This window comes from Furipterus horrens, unplaced genomic scaffold (assembly GCF_987537825.1).
Source record: "Furipterus horrens unplaced genomic scaffold, mFurHor1.1.pri manual_scaffold_7, whole genome shotgun sequence".
NCBI lineage: Eukaryota > Metazoa > Chordata > Mammalia > Chiroptera > Furipteridae > Furipterus > Furipterus horrens.
Genome location: NW_028327177.1, coordinates 107,138,209 through 107,148,375, shown reverse-complemented (window position 1 = coordinate 107,148,375; position 10,167 = coordinate 107,138,209). Strand labels below are relative to the sequence as shown.

At 38.6% G+C, this 10,167-nt stretch overlaps 2 pseudogenes; one reads left to right on the top strand and one right to left on the bottom strand.

Annotated features, from left to right (window-relative positions):
• Positions 1 to 1,382: 1,382 nt before the first annotated feature.
• On the top strand, positions 1,383 to 2,282 carry LOC150005003 (survival motor neuron protein-like; annotated as a pseudogene).
• Positions 2,283 to 8,430: 6,148 nt separating this feature from the next.
• On the bottom strand, positions 8,431 to 8,826 carry LOC150005002 (profilin-1 pseudogene; annotated as a pseudogene).
• Positions 8,827 to 10,167: the final 1,341 nt, after the last annotated feature.

Sequence of the window (10,167 nt, the reverse complement as noted above, 5' to 3'; positions counted from 1 at the left end):
CCCACCAAGACAACTTCTTATGTGCAGGTAGTTCACTTTGGAAAATGATTTCAATGAACAAGAGTAGGCACTAGATAGAGTGGAACAAGCAGGGGGAAAAGCCAATCCAAGGACATGTTACTGAAATGATCATTGCTGGAGGTCACTGAGGCTTCATGGTGCAGGAGACTCTCCACGGAGCTGTGAAGAGCACACCTCAGAATTGTCCACTTAAGCGATGGAAGAGGCTGTATTTATATACTGGCTCCCATTCCCACTTTTTAAAAGTTATACCATAGGGTATCAACTCCCTAGTGCTTCCAGGTTTGAACATGGGTAAAAATGACAGAGTGGGTTCAAATGAGTATTCTAAGCTGGGAGGCAGAGAAATCCCAGCTCAGAAAACAGGAGATGTTGAAAGGGAAGATGCTGCCAGGTTACACGTGAGTTTCTGATTACTACAACAACTGGAATAAAAAGGTGGGCCAAGAGGAAGTAAAGTGGGACAAGAGGTAGTAAAGTGGGGCAAGAGGTGACCAATACTGATATAAATAATTGAATAATAAATGAAGGGTAAAAGACAGCTCTTCCTTGCAGTGGAATTCCAATGAATAAATATAAATAAATAATGGAAAGAAAAAAATCTCCATGATTGGGCAAATAGTACAGGAATGATTGTCGCAGGCAAGAACCATCCATGGATGCTCACACTAGTGAGTGAAAGTATGATGGAAAACAAGATATTCATATGGCCTGAAAGTATCTCCTCATTATTAACTACAAAGCGGAAAATAGTAACTTTCAGATGGAAAAACCAGCAGACACCAGCTGAATCAAGGACTCAAAGTGAACACCATCAATATGAAGGCGTACCAATGTGTCTTTCCACTAGGATGCACTAAGAAGAGCACAATATCCCTTCTGCAGTTTTCTAACAAAAATTCAGAACCTTAACCTAATCACACAAAAATATCAGGCCAACCCATATTGAGAGACATTCTATAAAATAACTGCCAGTATTCTTTAAAAATGGCGAGAATGGTCATAAAAGAAAGACTGAGGAACTGTCACAGATTGGAGAAGACTAAGGAGAAAATTAAATGCAATTTGGGATTCTGATTGACTCCTAGACAGGAAAAAGTACATTAGTTGGAAAACTAGCAAAATTTATATAAAGCTTATAGATTAGTCAATAATATTGTTTAAATGTGGATTTTCTGGTTTCAGTAATTACATTGTGGTGGTGGAAGATAACAATTAGGGGACGCTAGGTGAAGGGGGAATTCTGTGTACTATTTTTACAACTTTTCTGTAAGTCTAAAATTATTTCAAAATAAAAAGTTTAAAACCTAACTACAGAGGAATCTTATTAAAACATAGATTCTAGCCTAGGTATCCTCGCCATGGCGATGTGGGAAGGAGTTGGTGGCAGTGTCTTGGAGCAGGAGGATTCAGTGCTGTTCCAGCACAGCACAAGCCAGCGTGATGATTCTGACATCTGGGATGATACAGCACTAATAAAAGCTTATGATAAAGCTGTGGCTTCATTTAAGCATGCTCTAAAGAATGGTGACATTTCTGAAGCTTCAAATAAACCAAAAAGCACACCTAAAAGAAAACCTGCTAAGAAGAATAAAAGCCAAAAAAAAGAATACCACAACTCCCTTGAAGCAGTGGAAAGTTGATGACAAATGTTCTGCCATTTGGTCAGAAGATGGCTGCATTTACCCAGCTACCATTACCATTGCTTCAATTGATTTTAAGAGAGAAACTTGTATCATGGTTTACACTGGATATGGAAATAGAGAGGAGCAAAATCTGTCTGAGCTACTTTCCCCAATGTCTGAAGTGGCTAATAATATAAAACATAATGCTCAGGAGAATGAAATGGAAGTCATATTTCAACAGATGAAAGTGAGAACTCCTCCAGGTCTACTGGAAATAAACCAAATAACTTCGAGTCTAAAGCTGCTCCATGGAACTGTTTTCTCCCTCCACCGCCCCCCATACTGAAATGAGGACCGGGGCCAGGAAAGTCAGGTCTATAATTTAATGGCCCACCACTACCACCACCACCACCTCCATCACCACCACCAGACTTCCTGTCATCATACTGGCTGCCTCCTTTTCCTTCTGAACCACCAATAATTCCCCCACCACCTCCCACATATCCAGATTCTCTTGATGATGCTGATGCTTTGGGAAGTATGTTAATCTCTTGGTACATGAGTGGCTATCACACTGGTTACTATATGGGTTTCAAACAAAATAAAAAAGGAGCTCACATTTTAATTAAGGAGTAATTTATACAGTGTTCTTTAACAGGTGCAGCTCTCTCCCAAGGAGAAAAGAGTATTCATTTTCTTCATGAACCCTTGGCTGAGAGGCCTGATCATCTGCATTTGCCCTTGCCATGTGTAACTCATTCTTAAATAATCAGCCAGGTGTTTCTAAGGAATAACCAGTTGGAAAAACTGAACAGTGGAAATGTGAGTAATTAAAAGAAATTCAAGGTCACATGTAATGCAGAAAAGTCAATCTTAACACATTTGTATATTGTAACTTTTTTAGTAAGTATGTTAAGCTTTTTTATTAATGCCTTTAAAAATAAATGACAGATGTTTAAAAAAAAAAAAAAGAACAAAAACATAGATTCTGCCCTGGCTGCTGTGGCTCAGTGGATTGAGTGCCAGCCTGCAAACCAAAGGTTGCCAGTTCGATTCCCAGTTAGTACACATTCCGGGGTTGTGGGCCAGGTTCCCAACTGGGGGATTGCAAGAGGCAACTGATTGATGTTTCTCTCACATATTGATGTTTCTTTCCCTCTCTTCCTCCCTCCCTTCATCTCACTCTAAAAATAAATAAGTAAAATCTTTTTTAAAAAAAGGAAAAAAAATCTACAGATTCTGATTCAGAAGCTCTGGAATGAGACCTGAAATACTGCCTTTTTGAAAAGCACTCTGAGGGTACTGGTCTCAACAACATACATGAGTAGCAAGATTTTTTTCCCTCCCATTGTGTTGAGGTGAAATTGACATACAATAAACTAAGCATACTTAAAGTGAAAAAATTATGAGTTTTGACATATGCATATACCCATGAAATTGGAAATTATTGAGAAATAATCCTACATGGCTCTCTCATTTCTGTGTGTCTTTCAAGAGGCGCTGAGGCCTTTGTTATAAAATAGAAATAGTGTCCTCCTCCAGAGTAGAGAGCAGTTGTGTTTGCCGTCCAATATAATAAAAATAATTTTCTCTGTAGCAAACGTGGGGAAGTTTACCTGCAGTCCATTACAAAAGACTCAGGTTTCCTAAGCACAGCATAAACTTGGACTGCTCCATGTAGGAGTTGAGAGGCAAGGGGAACCAAATATGAGGATCCTGATATTCGCTATGCCATGGGTAACTAAGTTCTTAATCTCTGACCCAGGAATCTCACATCTTCTGCCAGTGTCCATGGAACTGTGGAAGGCTACCTTGTTAGTTTCCAAAAAGAGTAAATTTTCAGACTTTTGTCAGTTCTTGACAGTGTTTGGCAATGAAGCTGGCATGCTGACAGAGATAGGACTTGCTGGAAGAGGCAAGACAAAGGCTGGTTAGACAAAATGAGAATTCCATAGGATTTGATAGCTAATGTTTTTGCACAAGTGGTGGTGGGGGAGGAGGGGAACTTAGCAAATGTAATGTATTTGCCTTAAAATCTCCACCTCTTAATAGGTTCTGTTTATTTTTCTAAATAGCAAAAAATCCACTATTATTCCATATCCTCTCCACTTCTTTTTTTCCTACAGTTTCTTTTACATAAGCCAGGATCTTTAAAAATATTGCTATAAAATAGATAAATTTCAGGAAAATCAGCTCTACATTATCTCCATCATGCCCCGCCTTTCCTTGTCCTTCTCATTAGACTAATATTACTTTGAACTAAGATAAAAACCAAATCCATCTCTCTCTTTTATTAACTTGATGTTTATTATCCTTCAAATTTCCTACTATGGAAGAATACCATGAGCTCAGAGATAGTAATAGGCTCTCCTACGGTCAGGGACTAGAATCCTAATTGTCTGACTGAATCCTCCACCACACGGAGGTCACTGTGTATATGTGCAAACTCAAAGCAATGAGCAGAAAAACATTAGATAAAAGTGGCTTTAATATACAATATGTATAGCTCAATCATTCCCAAATAATTTTACATGATAATTTTCAGAAGGGATTTTTAAAAGCTGTGAGGCTAATTCCATCATATTCATATTTGAAATTCTCTTTCTGAAAGTTGTTCTAAATCTTTCTAAATATTTAAAAATGTGGTATATATTTGCAACAAATTACATCATCTTTTTCCCACGACAATGAGTGAACCTTTTTTTTTTTTTTTTTGCTGTCCCCTATTCTGCATTTTAAGTTATTCCTGCTTCCTGTGAACAGGGGGAGTGACTAAATACCTGATCGAGGGACAGTAAGTGTCCTGAACTTCCTGTCATGAACTGGGTATAATGGGGTTCACTGAACCACAAAATTGCATGTAAAAGAAATTTAAGTTGATTTGGCATAGACAGGTTTAGGCCCACACCATTTTGAAAAGCATAAGTAGACTTCATGGGCTGGGAGCTCAGACGATCATGGTGCTTTCTGGTATGTACTGTTTTTACCTCTGTTCTTCAGTTTATAACTACAGTCTCATGGAGAGTTGCCTACGATCAGCTAAGAGTAAGTGAAAAAATCCAGGGCCTGGTTGATAAGTAGATGTCCATGGTTGGCCAGCACTAGCTGGAAGTGGTCAGTTTTAGCACTGTGATGCGATTGCATGATTCATCACTGGAATCCTGCAGCCATCGGTCGGCCACAGACAGCTCTAATACAATTCAGTTTGCTGGTGCAAGGTGCTCCTATTGCAGAGAACTTTCTTGCTCTGAGTCCTATTCCAAACTGGCAGCCCTGTGGATACCTAGTAAATAGGTTAGCACTGCCAGCACTGCATGTCCCCAAGCGAAATATGTTGCCTCCAAAATCCCAAGAGGCCCACCAAGAGTACATCTCTTTCTTTGTTGCAGATAGTACAACATGCAGCAACTCAACTCTCATGAATACCCAACATGCTCCAGAATTTGGGACTCCTAGTTACTACAACCATTTTTGACAATGCCACTGAACTTTTACCGGATTTATCTGACACACTTAATTGTCTTAATAAGACATCTATAGTGCTTTCTAATATCTGCTCACCAGATCCCATAGGAAGGCATCATGAACCAACATGATGGTTTGGGGCATATAAAGATGAACTAATTCACCCAGACTTTATTACAATAGAAGGGAGGAGAGTGGATATAGCACTAGGGCCAGATAGTAAAGGTAATTTTTAACCTTGCCATGTAAATGCAAACTTTAGCAATTTTTAGTATCAATTGCAATAAGGCATCTGCTTGGAACCAACACCCTCACGCCCCACACTACAGCTGCCTCAGGTCCACTGGCGGTCACCTGCACACAAGCCCCTGGTGCCTAGGATCATACTTACAAATTTCATCACCACATGATTATATTTCAATAACCTATTGTCGTTCTCCATTACCCACTGTCAAGCATTCCCTAAGCAGCAACATGGTGGATCACAGGGCCACCGGGATCACTTCTGCAGCTGCAAGGTTGGCTTGCCATACTTCCCTAGAGTCAACCTGTAAGGATGCAACAGACCCAAATGGATTCAGGCCAGATCAGATCCCCACACCTAGCCCCATAGCATGACATGGAACTAGAAGGACATCATGACAAACCGCACAGTTGGTGGTAGTTTGATCTATCATTGAAGAGCCAACTCTAAACTACAGCTAAGAAGTTTTACAGACTTACACACAAGCTTACGAAGCTGCCTTTGACTAAATAAATTTTTCTTTTTGTTGAAAAAAAGTCCTTTAAATATATTTTTTAAAATTTTCAACAGGCTCTATAAGTAGTAAGATTTCATATTACTTGTATATTTGCAAATATTCCTGTGCTTTTTCATCCCTAGTATTAATAATATAGGTTCTGCTAGGGCTACCACATACTGTGATACCTCTGCATTTTGAAGGTATTACTCAATTTATTTCCTGCTATCTGTTTTGCTGAGGAGAGATCCAGTGTCAATTCTACTGTAACCAAATGAGACACATTCATTTTAGAAAAGTTGTCTCTTTCCCTGGTAGATAGCTATATTTTTTCTTTATCTTTGATTTATCTGTAGCTTCTCCACTGTGTACAACTTCTACCTGAGGACAAAATCTTTCAAGAATTGTCTCTGTTTACTTCTCCCCATTATTTCTTCTCTAATTTTCTTCAGACTTATTTTGAAATTGCCCAATATATTTTCAATATCTAATAGTTCTTTTAAAAAATCTGTATGTATGACTATGTTGCATTCTGGTCAATTATTGTCTTCAAATTAATTTCCTTCAATTGTGAACAGTTTAAACTTTTAAAAAATTACCATTATTTCTTTATTATAAAGGCTATTTTATCATTATAAGTGATACGAATGAATAGCCAGGTGAAGAGGTGCATGGTGCAAAGTCTGAAAGCGTCCCGAGCACAGAAGCCTCAGTCTTCATGGAGCTGGGTAGAGCTACCCTCCTGACTCTGCCAATCCAGAAGCTCCCCAAACTTCATTGTTTGGGGGATTTTGTGGAGGTTCCAGTACGTAGGCATAATTGGCTAAATCATTGGCCATTGTTCATGTGGCCAGTTTAAATTCAATCTCAAACTTTTAAGTTTTCCTTTTCAATTATCTTTTCATATTTCTAAGTGTTCCATTTAAAAAATATCTACTTGTATATGACTTATTTCTCTCTGTTTTTGTTCTTTACTTAGAGAAAATATCTTTTGTAAAAAAAACAACAACCAGCTTTGTTGAGGTATAATTGATACACCATGAATTGCACATATGAGACATCTATATACACCCATGAAACCATCACAATTAAAAATGAACATATCATCACCTCTAAACATCTCCTAAATCCTCTCTTCCCTCCTGATCCAACCCTATGTCCAAGCAACCACTGATTTGCTCTTTATCATTGTTTGTCCTTCATAGAATTTTTATAGAAATGAAATCATATAGAATGTACTTTTCATCTGGCTTCCTTAAGTTAATTAAAATTTATAGATGTCATGTGTGTCAACATTTCATTCCTTTTTATTGCTGAGTATTCCATTGTATGAATACCCTATAATTTATCTGTTTGCCTATTAATGGATTTTTAGTAGTTTTCAGGGGTTTTTTGGTTATTACAAATAAAGCTACTATGAAAAGTTATTACAGGTTTTTATATGAACATATACTTTTATTTCTTTTGAATAAATGGGTAGGCACGAAACACCTGGGTCATATGGTGGGTGTATATTTAACTTTCTAAAAAATTGCCAAACTGTTTTCCAAAGTGCTTGTACCATTTTGTATTTGTACCATTTACACTTGATTCTTTTATCTCTGTAATTATTTTTTTAATTGAGGTAAAACTCATATAACACACAATTGTTTTTAAAGTGTACAACTTAGTGATATTTAGTGCATTCACAATGTTGTGCAACTGCCACCTCTCTCTCTCTAGTTTCAAAACTTTTGTCACCCCAAACATCCCATGCCCATTAAGTAATCACTCCCAATTCTCCCAGGCAGTCACTAATTTGATTTCTATCTCCTTGGATCTGCCTATTCTTGACATTTCATGTCAAAGGAATCACACAATAATATATGAGACCTTTTTTTTTTGGGGGGGGGGGTCTGGCTTCTTTCACTTAGCATGTTAGTTTTTTTTTTTAAATTTTTGATTTATTTATTGTTTTTCTATTACAGTTGTCCCACTTTCCCCCCCCATTGCTCTCCCCCCAGCCTACACCTTCTCCCACAGTCAATCCCCACACTTAGCATGTTTTTGAAGTTTGTCCATGTTGTAGTCAATTTCAGTACTTCATTCCTTTTTAAGGCTAAATAATATTCCATTGTATGTTTATACAACAAGTTGTTTATCTTTTTATCCATTGATGGACATTTGAACTGTTTCCAACATTGGCTACTGTGATGAGTGCAGTTATGAACATTCATGAATAAGTAACTGACTACCTGTTTTCATTTTGGGAGGTACATACCTAAGAGTGAAGTTGTGGGGTGATATGCCAATTGCATGTTTAAAAATTTTTTGGTAGAATCTTTTTTATCCAAAAAAACCCCAAAACAAAACAAAAGAGTTTTCCAACACCACACTGGAGGGGTATGAGTAGGGGGAGGTGTCTGTCCATCCAGCCCAGTCCCCAGCCCATGTGGTTTTGGTAGCAATACGGGGGTATGGGAAATGGCCCCCCAAATAAAAATGGCATATGTATGTACGTATGTATGTATGTATGTATATATGGGAAGGAGAGGGGTGCAAAAGCTGTGAGGGGTGTTGGAGGGGAGTGTAAGGTGAGATCAGAATTGGGAACGCCACAGGTGGGAAGCCATTTCATATTTCTTGTGGATACCTTGTTTGCCCATTAGCGGGACTAGCGTCTTGGTATTCACAGTGACAGTGAGGTTGAAGCTGGGGGCTTCGCCGGAGCTCTTGGTGCAAAGATCCACGGTAAATTCCCCATCTTGCAGCAGTGGGTCTGGGATCACAGAACATTGCTGGCCCCCAAGTGTCAGACCATTCACAAAAAAGCTTGACAAGTCATTGCCAACCAGGACACCAACCTCAGCTGGCGTGATGTTGAGGAAGTTTTTCCTGGAGACCGAGGCCCAGCTGGAGGGCAAGGCCTTACAGCCCACGATGGCCTGGCCAGACAGGTCCGGTGCCCCAGGAAGCTGTGATTGAAGGCATTCCATCAGGCCACGGCATTGCGGTTGGGGGCTGGGCACGGGGCAGAGAAGGGGCTGGGCTGCGCGGCCTCCCGCTGGGGGGCGGGCACGTTCTGCCACCCGGACTGCAGCTCTGCTAACTATGCTGTTTAATATTTTGAAGAACCTACGAGGAATTTTCCATACCTTTACTAACACTTTCCTTTTAGAAAAATTATAGCTGTCCCCCTAGGTGTGAAGTGCTATTTCATTTTGACATGCGCTTCCTTAATGTCCAATTGATGCTGAACACCTTTTCATTTTGGTCATTTGCATATCTCTTTTGGAAACGTATCTATTCAAGACCTTTATACATTTTTAATTTGGGTTGTCCTTTTTTTTTTGAGGGCTGTGTTGTAAGAGTTTTTCAGATACTCTAGATGCTAGACTCTTACCAGGTATGTGATTGGGAAGTATTTTCTCACATTCTGTAGATTGTTGCTTGTGATTTTGGTGTGAAATCTAAGAATCCATTGCCAAATTTCTTGCTTTTATGTATATCACTGCTTCGTTTATCTACTAGACCTTTATCTACTCTATTTAATGAAAGAATGAAAGGGTTTTGAATTGTATTTCACCTGATGGTCGCCTAGTTTCAAGGTTGGCAATGGAAGCTTTTGTGGTTGTTCCCCCTCCACCTCTCAGTGTTGTTGCCGCATTCACTTACACGCTTGGGCCTCCATTTTAGCACTAGGCCTTTTTTTTATTTTTTATTTTTTATTTTTAGCACTAGGTGTTACATGTATGCTTGAGATCTCCAATATAGTAAGAAAATAAAGGATCTACAAATCTAGTCCTGGAGTCAGAGAGTGGCAATTTTGTTGAGATTTTTATACCTTTTTCAAAAATATTGCACTCTAACTGTAGCCATTATGGAAAACAGTAGAAAATTCATCAAAAATTAAAAATAGAACTACGATATGATCCAGCAATTCCACTTCAATTCCAAAGAAAATAAGAACATTAACACAAAAGATAGAGGCACTGCCATGTTCATTGCAGTATTATTTACAATAGCCAAGAATATGGAAGCAACCTAAGTGTGCATTGATAGGTGAATGGATAAAAATGTGGTACACATATACGATAGAGTTTGCTCAACTATAAAAAGAATGAAATCTTGTCATTTGAAATAAGTGGATGGCCCCAGGGGATATTATGACAAGTGAAATAAGTCAGAGAAAGACAAATGTAATACGATTCACTTATACGTGGAATCTAAAACACAAAGTAAAGAAAAAAACAAAACAGAAACAAACTTATAGATACAGAGAACTAATTGATAATTTCCAAATGGGAGGGGCATTGCAGGAAAAGGTGAAGGGATTA